This window comes from Symphalangus syndactylus, chromosome 6 (assembly GCF_028878055.3).
Source record: "Symphalangus syndactylus isolate Jambi chromosome 6, NHGRI_mSymSyn1-v2.1_pri, whole genome shotgun sequence".
NCBI lineage: Eukaryota > Metazoa > Chordata > Mammalia > Primates > Hylobatidae > Symphalangus > Symphalangus syndactylus.
In genome coordinates this window covers 84,841,597-84,855,651 of record NC_072428.2, presented here as the reverse complement: position 1 = coordinate 84,855,651, position 14,055 = coordinate 84,841,597, and the positions used below count along the sequence as shown (strand labels likewise).

At 34.1% G+C, this 14,055-nt stretch overlaps 1 protein-coding gene across 1 annotated transcript in view; it reads right to left on the bottom strand.

Annotated features, from left to right (window-relative positions):
* SEMA3D (semaphorin 3D) overlaps positions 1 to 14,055 on the bottom strand; it is a 132,869-nt gene that overhangs the window by 87,147 nt on the left and 31,667 nt on the right. The window lies entirely within an intron of this gene.

Sequence of the window (14,055 nt, the reverse complement as noted above, 5' to 3'; positions counted from 1 at the left end):
TATGTTTCTCACCAATGGTAGCAGAAAATATTTTAATACATGAGAAAAAAAGAAAATATCCTGAGGGAATACACTGAAAGAGACTTGTTAAACCTGGAATTAACAAAGGATTTAGAAGTCATCAATGTTTATATGATATTATCCTTGTGGTGAAATTTTAGGGTTTTATGTCTCTAAATAAAGAACAGAGTATAGCATTCAAAATAGACAAATGCAATGAAATTATTGAGATTTTAAACTGGAGCAAGATTGTCTACTTAGAGAAGATCTTAACATTCACAAATTATTATCCAGATATGTATATAGGCAGGTGGTGGAGGCAGCAGGAGGCCCAAGTGATGAGCTAACCTTGATAAGGTACACAGTGAATAAAATGCTATTTATTCAGAAATGGTTTGAATCACTGTAGTTCTACTATCACACAATTTTAAATAGTAGCCAGTAGTCAAATATCAATGAGTTACAGCACAAAAAGCAGTATGAATGGAAATTAGTAACTCATTATTAGGGCTAAAAAGAATATCTCCTCAAATTGCAAACCACACATCTTGCTTTAGAATAAAGTTAAAAGCAACTAAAATAAAATGATTACATTTCAGGTGTATAGGTGGGTGGATTTAGAAAAATGGCCAGCCAAAATAGGAAACGAGGGGAAGGATGACTTGGTGGTAAGGAACAGGTTATTTACCAGATTCTAGCATTTGTGCTTGAGGGTGCATTTTCAGGTGTTTAATACATAATTAAGAACAAGAGAATAATGTAAGTTAGTAAATAGATTAACTAAAATGGGCAATGCATGGACCAATGGACAATGGTTAGTCGTAAACCCAGAATCGTGAAGCCATAACTTAATAATCCAGAGGGAACACTGCAGCTGGCCCAAAATTGGAACGTTTCTTCAAAAGTTGTTTGTTTGTTATTTTTGTTCTGGTGGTTCCTTTGTTATTCATCATTGCTAGCAAAAATACTGGACTGAGTGCTCCTTTAAAATTGCATCAGCCGGGCATGGTGGCTCACGCCTGTAATCCCAGCACTTTGGGAGGCTGAGGCGGGCGGATCATGAGGTCAGGAGATCGAGACCATCCTGGCTAACACGGTGAAACTCCGTCTCTATTAAAAAATACAAAAAATTAGCGTGGTGGCAGGTGCCTGTAGTCCCAGCTACTTGGGAGGCTGAGGCAGAAGAATGGCGTGAACCCAGGAGGCGGAGCTTGGAGTGAGCTGAGATCGCGCCACTGCCCTCCAGACTGGGCGACAGAGCGAGACTCCATCTCAAAAAAAAAAAAAAAAAAAATTGCATCTTGAATTCAGAGTCTTTGCTTTAGATATGAGCTTATGAACTCTCAAGGTATCCTCTCACTTTTTCCCCCCTCCACTGGTCCAATTTTATTATTATTTTTAATTTTGGTTAAAAACGCATAAAATAAAATTTACCATTTTAACAATTTTCATTGTAGAATTCAGTAATGTTAAGTATATTTACATTGTTGTGCAGCCAATCCCTATACCTTTTTCATCTTGCAAAAGTGAAGTGCTGTACTTGCTGGTTCTTCAAAATTACAGTGATTTTACAAAGGACAACTTTATGTCATTGGACTGAAAATAGTACACAGAATACTTATCCATAACCTGTCAATTGATTTAATATCTTTAATGCACTCAAAATATATGTATTGATGCAGACCTTGTGCCTAGGAAAGGTTTTTTTTTTAAATAATATTTTCTTCTTTTTTCCTTTCTTTTTAACTTTTACTTTAAATTCAGAGGTACAAGTGCAGGTTTGTAACACATGTAAACTTGTGTCATGGGGGTTTCTTGTAAAGATTGTTTCTTCACTCAGGTATTAAGCCTAGTACACATTAGTTATTTTTTATGATTCTCTCCCACCTTCCACCCTCCACCCTCCAAAAGGCCCCACTGTGTGTTGTTCCCCTCTCTATATGTCCATGTATTCTCATCAGTTAGCTCCCACTTACAAGTGATGAGAACACATGGACACATAGAAGTCCATTTTATAAGTATTTGGCTTTCTGCTCCTGTGTTAGTTTGCTAAGGATAATGGCCTCCAACTCCATTCATGTTTCTGCAAAGGACATGATCTGTTTCTTTTTTTATGGCTGGGTAGTATTCCATAGCGTACATGTACCACATTTTCTTTATCCAGTCTACCACTGATGGGCATTTAGGTTGATTCCATGTCTTTGCTATGTTGCCAGATTAATATTTCTTTGAATCATTTCAGCATGTAAGATCCTGTTCTTTTTTTGATTGTTTTAGATGATAATCAGGTTTAATCACATTTAAGGAATACATGTAGGGCAAATATCTATAGATTTGTTCAAAATTACATATCATACAAATATTAATAATGTAGGAAACAAAAAAATATATAACTCTTTCATATTAAGTAAATGAGTCTTAAAAAGGATAAAGACCATCACAGGGTTTTATTTTTTACTTCAAATCATAGTATTGGGTGATTGAGTTAAATTAAATTATGAGATAAATGATGCCTCCAAAATTAAATGTGAATATATTCACTAGTGCTTCTAAGAGGAGGGGCTTATTTAAAGAATGACAAAATGTGGAAGCACTCTTTATATCGTTTTTGAGATCTAAATAAAGGTTTCAAAGTTTGCACCAAGTAGTTACTCTTCATTAACTATTTGTTCATTAGACATATAATTATGAAAGGCCTTCTGTATGTCAGCCAAGGCATAAAATTGAGGTGCTTGGATCTGAGTTAGGATGGGAGATACAGAGTGACAAGAGAGTACACGGGATGAAACCACTGTGCCCAGGGAGCATTGTGGAGCGCTTACTGGTAAACAGTGTCTTTAGCAGTCTCTACTTTTGATCCTCTGTTTTAAATTACTTGCTCTTAATAGTTTCAACTCTAATATAATAGCTTGGTTTAGTTAGGTAATTTCAACTCTAATTTTGGCTCAGGGACTTGACACTAAAATAGCAATTGCACATATTTTCTCTTTGTAAAGGAATACAAATCTGTAGAAGATGCTTTAATTTTTTTGTTGTACATTTTCAGTTATTGCTTATAAGTCACATAATTGTAATTTGAGTTGCACCATCCTAGTTGATGAAGCCATACAACTAATTACAAGCTTCAAAGAACTGACTTTTTGATTAGCAAGTAAATGTTATATACAAGCACAGAGATTCTGAGATAGGATCACAAAGAAAATTTTACTTCTTAAGGTAAAATTAAAACCTTCAAAAATAAGGATTTATTGAAATTATATATTGGCTTATTTTGACACAGTGCTGCCAAGATTTAGTCATCACAAACAGAATTACCTTAAACAAAAACAACCTATGATGTATCTGATTGTCTTTTAGACTCTAAACATTTACTTAGAAGGGAAAAAGAGTCATTATAGCTGTGTCAATATTGAAAAGATGTCAGTTTAATTATGATTTGTGGTGGACTTTTTTTCTTACATACTACCTAGAAATTAGAATAAAGAGATTTTTTAAAAATATTCATTTTTATTCCTAATTGGTAAAGAATTTAAAGAGACAGAATTTCCCTTAATTCAATCTAAAAACACAAAAAAACAAGACAAAATCGTTTTAAAAGATCCACTCTTATTCTTACATAGAATTGGCAAAATTTTCAATAATCTTTTGAAGTGTTATATATATATATCACATTATATATAATGTTTATATAATGTGATATATAATGTACTATACACGCACACATAATAGCATTCCACTATTTTCATATTTTTCTAGTCTCTTTCTCTCTCTCTCTCTCTCTCTCTGTGTGTGTGTGTGTGTGTGTGTGTATAGATGCATGTGGAGGGGGAAAATAGAGAGAGAAAGACAGAGAGACACACAGTTATATAAAGGGAAAAATAGAGATGCCAACTATAGGGTGATTGGGTATAGAATAAGATACGTTTCACATATAGGCTGAAGTTTCGGCATTGTTGTACAAGAGCCCAAGAGGTAACTGTGTTTCTTGGATTATTTTAGTGGCCTAGTCAGTACACTTTTTGAGATTGCATCACTATTAGACAAAAGTCACACCATATAGTTAAAAATATAACGTCCACATTATCTATTAAAAGTCAGCCCTCAGGATCAATAGTTAATATGAACAATTTTGAGACAGTGATTATTAATATTCTTACTGCCTTTTGAATTTATCAGCAATAAAATGCCACATAAATCTTCTTGCACTGTAGTGTGTCTTGCACACAGTATCTTGACATATTAAAAGTTGCATGAAACAGCACACAACAGAGCACATGTCCCTGTTTCTAAAAGCTGATGTAACTGTATTTTTCTCTTAGAAAGTCATCCACAGATATTTTTCCTTCACTTATTAAAGAGAGTCATACCAGAAACAGAGATGCCATTGCCTAATGGTCAGATTTTAATTGCTCTGAAATATTCCCACAAAACACTAATTCTTAACTAACCTTGTGCTGATGCACCAGATACAGATTTTAAGGATATAATTTTGGTGGGTTGTGGTCTTTGGGACCTTAGAGCCTTGATATCAAGGACTGCAAATATGCAGAGAGTTTACTGTTGCTGTCTATCCACATGCAGGAGACATTAGAAATCAAACGGAGATCTTTTCTGTGGATCCAGAAGAACCTAAGAATTCCTCTCAACTTACTTATTCAGGGCATAGCTAGTAATTGAACAATTATTAAACAATACTTGCAAATTGGTTTTAATTTGAGTGCTAATTCTTATAGATCTAGCTGATAACAGAAAACTGGCAAACAGATGTAAATAAATTTATAAAATTTCTTCACTTGGAAATAAGGGTTTATGGGTCAACACTGTAAAACAAGTATGTCTCATGAGCCAGTCCTCATATTCTATAATTTATTGACTTACCCATATTAGTATATTTATTTTGCCTTTATAGTATTTCACAATTGATCATTTCCAAAGGATTAATTTTTTCATGCTAACCTTGGAAGGCTCAAATATTATTATCTAAACATGTATCTGTATATTTTCTTTCAGAGTTGTATAGCTTACTAGTATGAAACGAGACCATATTACTGAAATAAAAATTGTCTTCAGTGCCCCCCTTAAATAGGCTTTGTGCATAAAGTTATAGTTTAAACATATTCTTAAAAAGATTTAATAATAATTTTTTACGCAAATATGGTGGAAACTGTGTGCATTTAAAAATACAAGCTGTGATCTAGTTATATTGATTTTATTTACTTTTCTCTGTCCAAAATCCAAAACAACTTTTTGTCCTTTTAATATTATTTTTACTTCACTTTGAAAAAATACTTAGAAGGGACTCATAAAATATTGCAGTATCCCTAACAATTATTGTTTCATTCATGATTTATATAATTAATGAACACTTATCTTTTAGTAAGGTGAAAATGTCAGACAATTAATTTTTAATTATTCAGTGTTAGGCAAGTTACAGAAACATTCAAATAATGATAAGACCTTATAACAACATCCAAAGGAAATTCTAATTATATCTGCTCTGTTTCATCTTTGGAGAAGCAATTTAATTGACTCAAGTTAGCAAGTGCAAGGTCAGTCAAATGCCCCTCGGCCTAATTCAGAGATGTGAAAACAACTGAATGAGACACACAAAAGGAAGTTGAAACTTATTCATAAAACCTAATTAAAGACAAAAATTCAGAACCCTTGAGATAGTGGCCATCTCTTTCAAAAAACAGGATACAAGTCTTTAAATGGCTTTAAAGAAAAAAATGTCACTCTGAATGCTATATGATACAAGGATTTGAACAACTAAAAGAGCAATGGTTACTGTGGGTTCCCAGGACAGGGAGGTGTTTTCCTGTTGCAAAACAAGAGCAACAGCGCCAAAGGTAAAGCTTGCGCAGTGGGTACTGGCCTGGCTTAGATAGAAATTGTTACAGAAGGGAAGTTTAATTCTCCATTTCTTTTTGTTTTGTTTTGTTTTGTTTTAGATTTTTATGTAAGGGCAGGCCTACAAATTTTCCAAGAAAATGTGCTTCAATACAGAAGATGGAGTTCCAGGCAAATTCTAACATGGTCTTTTCCATGATTCTTCTGCATGAAGCCTTGGGTGACAACTGTCCTTCCCTTTCCCTTTTCCCGACTCAGCTCAGAAGCCTCGCTTGCATTTTAGCCTTCTTCCACCAACCATCTCTCTCTTCTACTACACTTTTGCTTATCACATCCATTTGCACTTTCTTTTTCAAAAGTAAGTTTAGTTTGAGACCTTTTTCCAGGTGTAAAGATCAATTAAATGCAATGCAATCAGAACACATGAACGTGAGTCCCTACTGCATCGCCGCTTGGTTTGTGACCTTAGGTAGGTGTGAATCTCAGCAGCCCAGCCTTAAAACACAAATCATCATCTCCACCAAGTTAATACTCATTTGAAAGAAACTTGCAGTAAACATTTCTTGAGCTTCTTTGTATATGCCAGCTAATGCTGCTCTTTAAAATAATACTTCATTATTATCTTATAGGTAGAGCTTGTTCTACCTAAAATACATCTGACCTCTTCTAGATGATCCCTTCTTATAAATACCTGTCAATTTTATTATCATCTCCCCAGAAAGGTCTTTTCTAATAACCAATCTGAAGTAGTTTCCCAGGAACACCACACATTTTTTAACATAACAGTTCACAATAAGTGCTATTTTATTTGTTTCCTTTTCTCCATTAACTCTCTATTCCCAAATTGAAGATACTATGAGCACAAATGTCTGACCTGTTTTATTTTTCACTATATTCTCAGCATCTAGAAGAGTATCAGGAATATAGTAGAACCTCAATAAATATGTATTGCAAGGCCGGGTGCCATGGCTCATGCCCTGTAATCCTAGCACTTTGGGATTACAAGTGAGGTGGGCAGATTGCATGAGCCCAGAAGTTTGAGACCAGACTGGGCAACGTGGCAACACCCTGTCTCTATTAAAAATAATAAAAGTTAGCTGGGCATGGTGACAAGCACCTGTAGTGCCAGCTATTCAGGAAGCTGAGGTGAGAGGATTATTTGAGCCCAAGAAGTTATGGCTGCAGTAAGCCGAGATCACATCACTGCAGTCCGGCCTGGGTTACAGGAGTGCGAACCTATCTCATAAAACAAACAAACAAAAAAACACCTACAAATATGTATTGCATGAAAGAGAGAGAAATGCTAATATACCATACAAATTAAAATAAATCTAAGAAGTCCACAAATGGTCAGTAATTTAGAACTTGTGGTCCAATTACTCTTGTGGATGGACTTCAAACTTTTGTAGTGAATACTATTCAACACCTCTAATCCATGACTTACTGAAGTTTAGTAAGCACTGATGTCTGGTGTCAAGGAACATTGCTTTTTCTTCCTACCACCTTTAGCACCTGGCACAGAATCTGGCATAGTGAGTGCTCAATAATTATTATTTGAAAAGTAATCTGCAGAGTTTCCCGTAGAATTGGACCCAGAGAAGGAGTTCTTGTGAGAGTTCTGGCGAGGTCTGAGCAGTCTGACAATATCCCGACAGTCCATTACAGTGACCAGATGGGACCTGCACATCAGCACCCGGGCTAGGGAGCCAGCACATCCATGAACAAGTCGATTGTTTTAACTTTGTGATTACTAGATAGCATATGCTCGGCAGGCAATGGAAACAGATTAATCACATGAAACTAAGCAAGGTGCCTTATACCAAAAGTTAATTTATTAGGATGTCTACATGCTTTCCGAGTGTTTCTATTTTCTCAATTTCAAGTATTAAATAAGAATTAAAAGACTGACGATTTTGTTTTACAAATAATTTGATTTTAAGTGAAAAGATTATTTATTCTATTCTTTTCCCACTATGTAATAGACTTCTTAGAAGCTAAAGCATTAGATAGAAATGTCTTATTCAGCCATAGAGTAAGTTAATAGAACTGGAGTCAGAAGATCATTTTGATTTATAATAGTATTTTTGCTTATACTTAATATCAAACAAGCAAGTGTAGAGTCTTCACGTATCAGAACTCTTGTTCTAGACTTACTTAAAGAAAGGGAAATAACAAAGCTCTTTTTTATGTTAGGCAAAGAAGGGTGTTTAAATATTCCATTGGAAATTATTATATGTAAAATTATAAATTCATTTAGGTTAGTTATTTTCACAATATAAATACTCAAACATAAGGGCATGGCATTACGGATTTCAAGTAATCTGAGTAATTTTTACAATTACATGCAAAAAGAAAGAAGAAAGAGAAAGAAAGAAAGAAAGAAAGGAAAAGAGAAAAGGAAAGAAAGAGAGAGAGGAAGGAAGGAAGGAGAGAAAGAGAAAGAAAGAGAAAGAGAGAGGGAGAGAGGGGAGGGAGGGAGGGAAAGAAGGAAGGAAGGAGGGAAGGAAGGAAGGAAGAAAGGAAGGGAGGGAGGGAGGGGGTGAGGGAGTGAGGGAGGGAAGGAAGGGAAGGAAGGAGAAAGAGAGAAAGAAAGCCAACAAATAAATGTTTGAATAATATAGACTCAAAAGCAGTACTCAGCTTGGTAAGTCATACGTCATTTTCTTTGTGACCCTTTGCTTGCATCCTGGTTTAGAGACTTGTTCCATCCCTGCAGGTTTGAACTGCTTCCAAAATAAGTAACATTTTCATATGGAAGGATCCCAACAATTCATTAACTCAAAAGTCCAACTAAGTAACATAACCAAACAGAGAGTATTGCATATTTTTTTTACCATCAACTATGACTCCATTAAAAAAAAAAAGACTGAGAAAGAGGGAGGGGAAGACTTTCAGCTTGTATACATTATTCCTGAAGTTTACATAGCGAGGGCTCTGGATTTTATATGAATTATTACTAGGACTACTTAAGGCTGGCTGAAGTAGAGAATGTTCACTTGTACTCAAACTGACAGTTACTATGTAGTTTTGAATCATTTGTTTAGAAACCATGGGTCCTTAAAACATATTGTACAAATGTCAAACACATTCATTATTATAATGTCTACACTGAACAGGCTTCTAATGCATCACTTGTAAATGAATGATAAATAGATATAAACGTCTATTCACAGTTGGCCACCTTTCTGAAGGACTATTAAAGTTATTCTTTTATATACTTCCTCTGACTCAGGTGACAGAGTAGGATGTTAAGGGCTGGGGCAGGAAAATGCAGCTCCCTTAATTTAAACTATGAGAAATCTACATACATCGCTTCTCGCCTTTTGGCTAAGATCAAGTGAAAAATCTACATATAGAATAGAGAATAGACTGTTTTCTGCTCCATTTCTCAAACATATTTTTCCCCATTCGAACTGAACAACAAGGAAACAACAAACCCCAAGTTCCAAATTTAAATGCAAACATTTTAAATTAACCAGTTAACATTAATCCAAATTTTACTCATCCATCTTGTACTAGTTCAAAACCATGAACATCATGTAGTTGTTTCCCTCTCTCTGGATTTCTACCATATGTGGTCTGTCTCATTATTTTGGACATTTAAAATTTTCCAACTTTCCTTGTAACTGTATTATGCCTTGTCTCCCTAAGATTAGAGCAATGACAAGATCTGAGTTTTGTATTCTATTACAATATGCTTAGTGGTAATAGTAGATACTCAATGGATTTTTGTTGAACCAAATGAAAAAGAAATGCTGGCTCAAGTAGAAGGGCAAAAGAAAAAAATATTCAACGTGCAGTCACTTATAAAGTATCCTAAGTTTTATTTCTATAATGCATATTAGTTGTTTCAGCTGCAGAAACTGACAAAACCAAACCAATAAAAGTGGCATTATTTTATGTATAATTACACTGATATATATTAAATGATGCTTAAGTCATATTTAGTTATTTGATTTTTTAAAAAATGTTTTCTGTACATTAAATATTTAGTGATAATGCTAAATACTATGACTATAGAATAACATATTATGTAAGTCTTTGAACTAAGTTATAAGACACTCTTTCTCATCAATGTCACCCCCCCCCAAAACAGTCAAAATACTAAAGGGAGAAAACTTATATGTTTTCACCATAATTAAAGAGATTTACAGCAGACCAGATTTCATGAAGTTTATATTAAATCATGAATCAGAGAAAACTTTTGCAGAGGCAAATAAACTCTTGTACAAGCAAAATAATTATTTATGAGGATTAGCAGATTTTTCAATTTTTACTACACAAGATGAAAAAAATACTGGCAACAAATACTTTCCAAAGCTATCTACTGAAAGAAAAATAAATTCTTTCAGATAATTTTCTTGTAGAACTAGCTAATCTTTATAAGTCTTTCCAAATAGGCAATATATACTTCTTTTTGTTTGGCTGAGAAAACTTTTATGTTTCCCTTGGGTTACCTGTGTTAAATTGAAAAAGAAAAAATCAGTCTTCTAAGTCAATTAACTTTTAAAGACAGTTTGTTTTCTGCTCCCTCTCTGTAAGTGTAGTAATCAAAGTGTTTGGTTCCTGAATATTCCTTCAACTTGAGGTGATTGATATAAGCAACTTATAGTTACCCTCCTTTCCTTGCAAGTTTGAGAGTTGAAACTAATATATTTCTGGCCAATGAGATGAAAGAGAGGGTTTTGCAAAAGTTTTTTTGCTCCTAAAAAAGGGATATAAGTGATGATCTATTTTTCCATTTATATTTCTTTGTCTGGATGTGACCCATGAAAACTGTGGCAGCCGTCTTGCTACCAACCTAAAGATAATGCCAATCCCAAGAATGGCTGACAGAGAAAGAAATGGGTCCTCGATAACATCATTAAGCAGATGATATTTTCATCTTTGTAGTCACTCAAACTCTGAACATATTCATATTATATAACAAATTTTCTTATTTTTAAGCCAAATTCGGTGTCTTTCATTCTGTTAGCTATCTATTCTATGCTAATTGATAAAAGTAATATAGTGGTTTCTTACTCAAAAAAGGAAAACCAACAAAATCACAAATTCAAAATTTAAAGAAACACACTACTTAGTGTATTTTATGTATCAGACATTGTGCAGTGCGCTAAAAGAGAATCAGAAGTGCACAAAAAATTATCCCCTTATTCAAGGAATGTATAATGTGGATGAAGACATACTGACACAAATGAATACTGACAACACTATCAGCTAGGACATCTGACATTGACATAAATATATAAAATGCTCCAGTAAAAGTGAAGAACACTTACATTTCCCGAGGGTGAGGTGAAGCCTCGGAGAGCAAAAGGTGACAAGAATATAATTCGATAAAGCCTTTCAAGAATGAAGAGCAGTGAAATGAGCAAGAAAGTGAAATCCAGGAAGTTTTAGAAAAGGCACAGAACTTGATAGTAAATTCTTTATTTTATGAAGAATAAACAGGGTGCTTTGAGTAAAGGAGAAAGAGAGGTGTGGGGAGAGAGAAGCAGACAATAGAGTGCATGTGAGAGAACAATGAAGAATAGTTAACAGTGAGACTGGAAACAGGGTGGAAACGGGCTAGGAAGAGCCTTGGAAGTCAATGCTAAGAAGCCTGGAGTTTATTCAAGTTCCTAAGAAAAACTGCCAGAGTTGTACAAGTGAGTGAGACACATTCAGACTTTTAATTTTGTGACGATAACTCTTACGGTTGTGGTGAACAGATTAGATAGGAGAAAAGGATAAACTAAGTTAAAAATGGTATTATCACTGACACTAGAAAAATATATTGAAATATTTGCCACATTATCAGCTTGGCCTGCCGGCTGAGGCTTTTGCTGGGACTACGTCACAGCTCAATTCTCCCTTTGCCTAATACTGCTTCCTAGCTTTCCTCCCACTGGGCTGATTCCAAGAGCACTCTCTTATGAGCTAATCTTCATCTCAGAGTTGGCTTCTGGAGAAACTCAACCTACAACAAAAGTGTCGGAAATGGTAAATACAGTTCTTGATCCATGTCCTTCTCTCACAATGTGATCACTTCTGGTTCTGATTGTTCCATTTTGATCTAGTGTTGGGGGAAGGAACTGTCAAATCAGTGCGCATCATCTTTCCAGATCCTGTCCCAGAGAAGGAGTCCACGAGTATTCCCCAGCTGAAGAGAGGCCTTATGGACAAACTTTGGAATCGTTAAGCTTTGGGATAGTTAAGTTGTGAGGTGTCACATCCTTGCAATGTGTGCTTATACTTGCTTTTAAGCCTAAGTCCCTATAGAAATAGTCCTTCCTCTCAAAAAAATTTTCAAAAAAGATAAAAGGTCATAATCTCATCCATCTTCTTTAAATGCCAGAGAATTTAAAAAGCAAAGAAACAAAAAACAACTGTCTACTTAATTTTTATTTTCTAGATAGTGGAAATGTTCCCCAAAAATCTAATTAATTTTGACTTTCTTCCTCTGCATTTATTTGTCAAATATTTACTAATTATATACCTGCACTATTCACTCTAGTAGACTCAAAATCTAGTCTAAACAAGAGTAAAGATAGTAAAAAGGTATTACTAAATAATTATTACAAAATGAATTTTGTGAATGATTTTGCTATAATTTCTGGTGATTCTATGCTAACTGCCCATGGCAAATATGAATATTAATGGCCTTTTTTAATAGGCACAGCCTTGTTTGTACAAAACCTCCAAGTTCATATATATTGTAAATTTTGCTAACTTAATTGAGTATTTTCTACAGATTTTTTTTTTTTAACTTTCCAAGAGAAAAAAAAAAAGCCCAACCAGTCACTGATAACTCAATTATATGTTGTAGATTGCTTTAACTCTAAAGAGTACAAAGGAGAGCCTTCAGCGCCTCAGAGTCCCAACATGTGTGGTTTCCTCCGCAGAAGAGTTTGGATCTTTGCCGAGGGGCACTGAGCCAATGCAAACCAAGTGGGTCTAAACACTGCTAAAGTACTACATTTTGACACTTACGTGCTACTGTGGAGTATCTTTAGCAATAGAGTGATTTATATAAATTGGAATGGTGGATACCTATATAACATAAATTATTACCTTTGCATACATAATCCCCTTATGAATTATACATTTTATACAGATATAAAGAAATATCAGTTATGTAGACAACATCTAATTTCATAATGTATTCAAATAACTTTATTTTAATAATACCATAAGATAAATTGATACTTCATAAACATTTACTTTTTAAAATATTAGCACATTTCATGCATGGAACATTGCCAAAGAGAGATTTGCTTAAAATAGCCACAGCAGGAAGTTATGCTATAAGAATTTATTTTAAGCAATGATCTAATACACTCAGTTCAGATAAAGGGACTTTTTCTTCCAATCCCTGAAGGCAGAGAACAGAACAAGAACAAATTCCCTTAAAAGTATGAATTGCTTTTTGCTAATATGGTAAAACTCAGACATATTTGGAAAAAATGCCTTTTAAGCTATGCAGCATCTCTTAAAGCAAAATTGCAACGTTAGCTAAGATTTTTTTCCTTGGCCACTTTCATAAAACATGTCATCCCCTGCTAAGATATTTACTGAAAATTAAGATGTTACTTGATGCCATCGATTGGCTCATACTAGGAGTATGAGTATTTTTAAAAGAAAGTCCTGAAGAAAAAATACAGCCTTAAGAAAAAAATGGAATGGAGCTATAATTTTAGATTAGAATGGAGGACAAACTTTCAAATTCTAGTGCATAATCAACTGCTTATTTTATTTTACGTTAAACAATATCCAAGCTACCAGATAACTTTAATTTTTTTAAAGATAATCATATGAGTTTTTTAGTGTGTTTGGATTAACAGAAGTCAAAAACAATTGCTACCAGTATTTTAGCCCTCATTTTTTCATCAGAAAACATAGATTACATGAAATGTATGTGTATACATTTGCAGAAATAATTTCTTTATTAAGGATGAGCCTTTATAAGAAATAACTCCTTTTCCTTTGGTAGGCCTTAAAAATGTGTGAAAGAACTACTTAAAAGTTAATTGACTAAAAACCAAATATCATTGTTCTATTTCAGAAATTAAGTAATATTACTACATATGAAGATAAATGTTTTGTGTAGACTAAAGCCCTGAGAACAAACAATTCTAAAGTAATTGAGCAACTGATATTTGGCTATTAAATCTCACAATTAGAGGGTTAAAGTGGTCATTGTAGCTTGAGATTTCAAATATCATG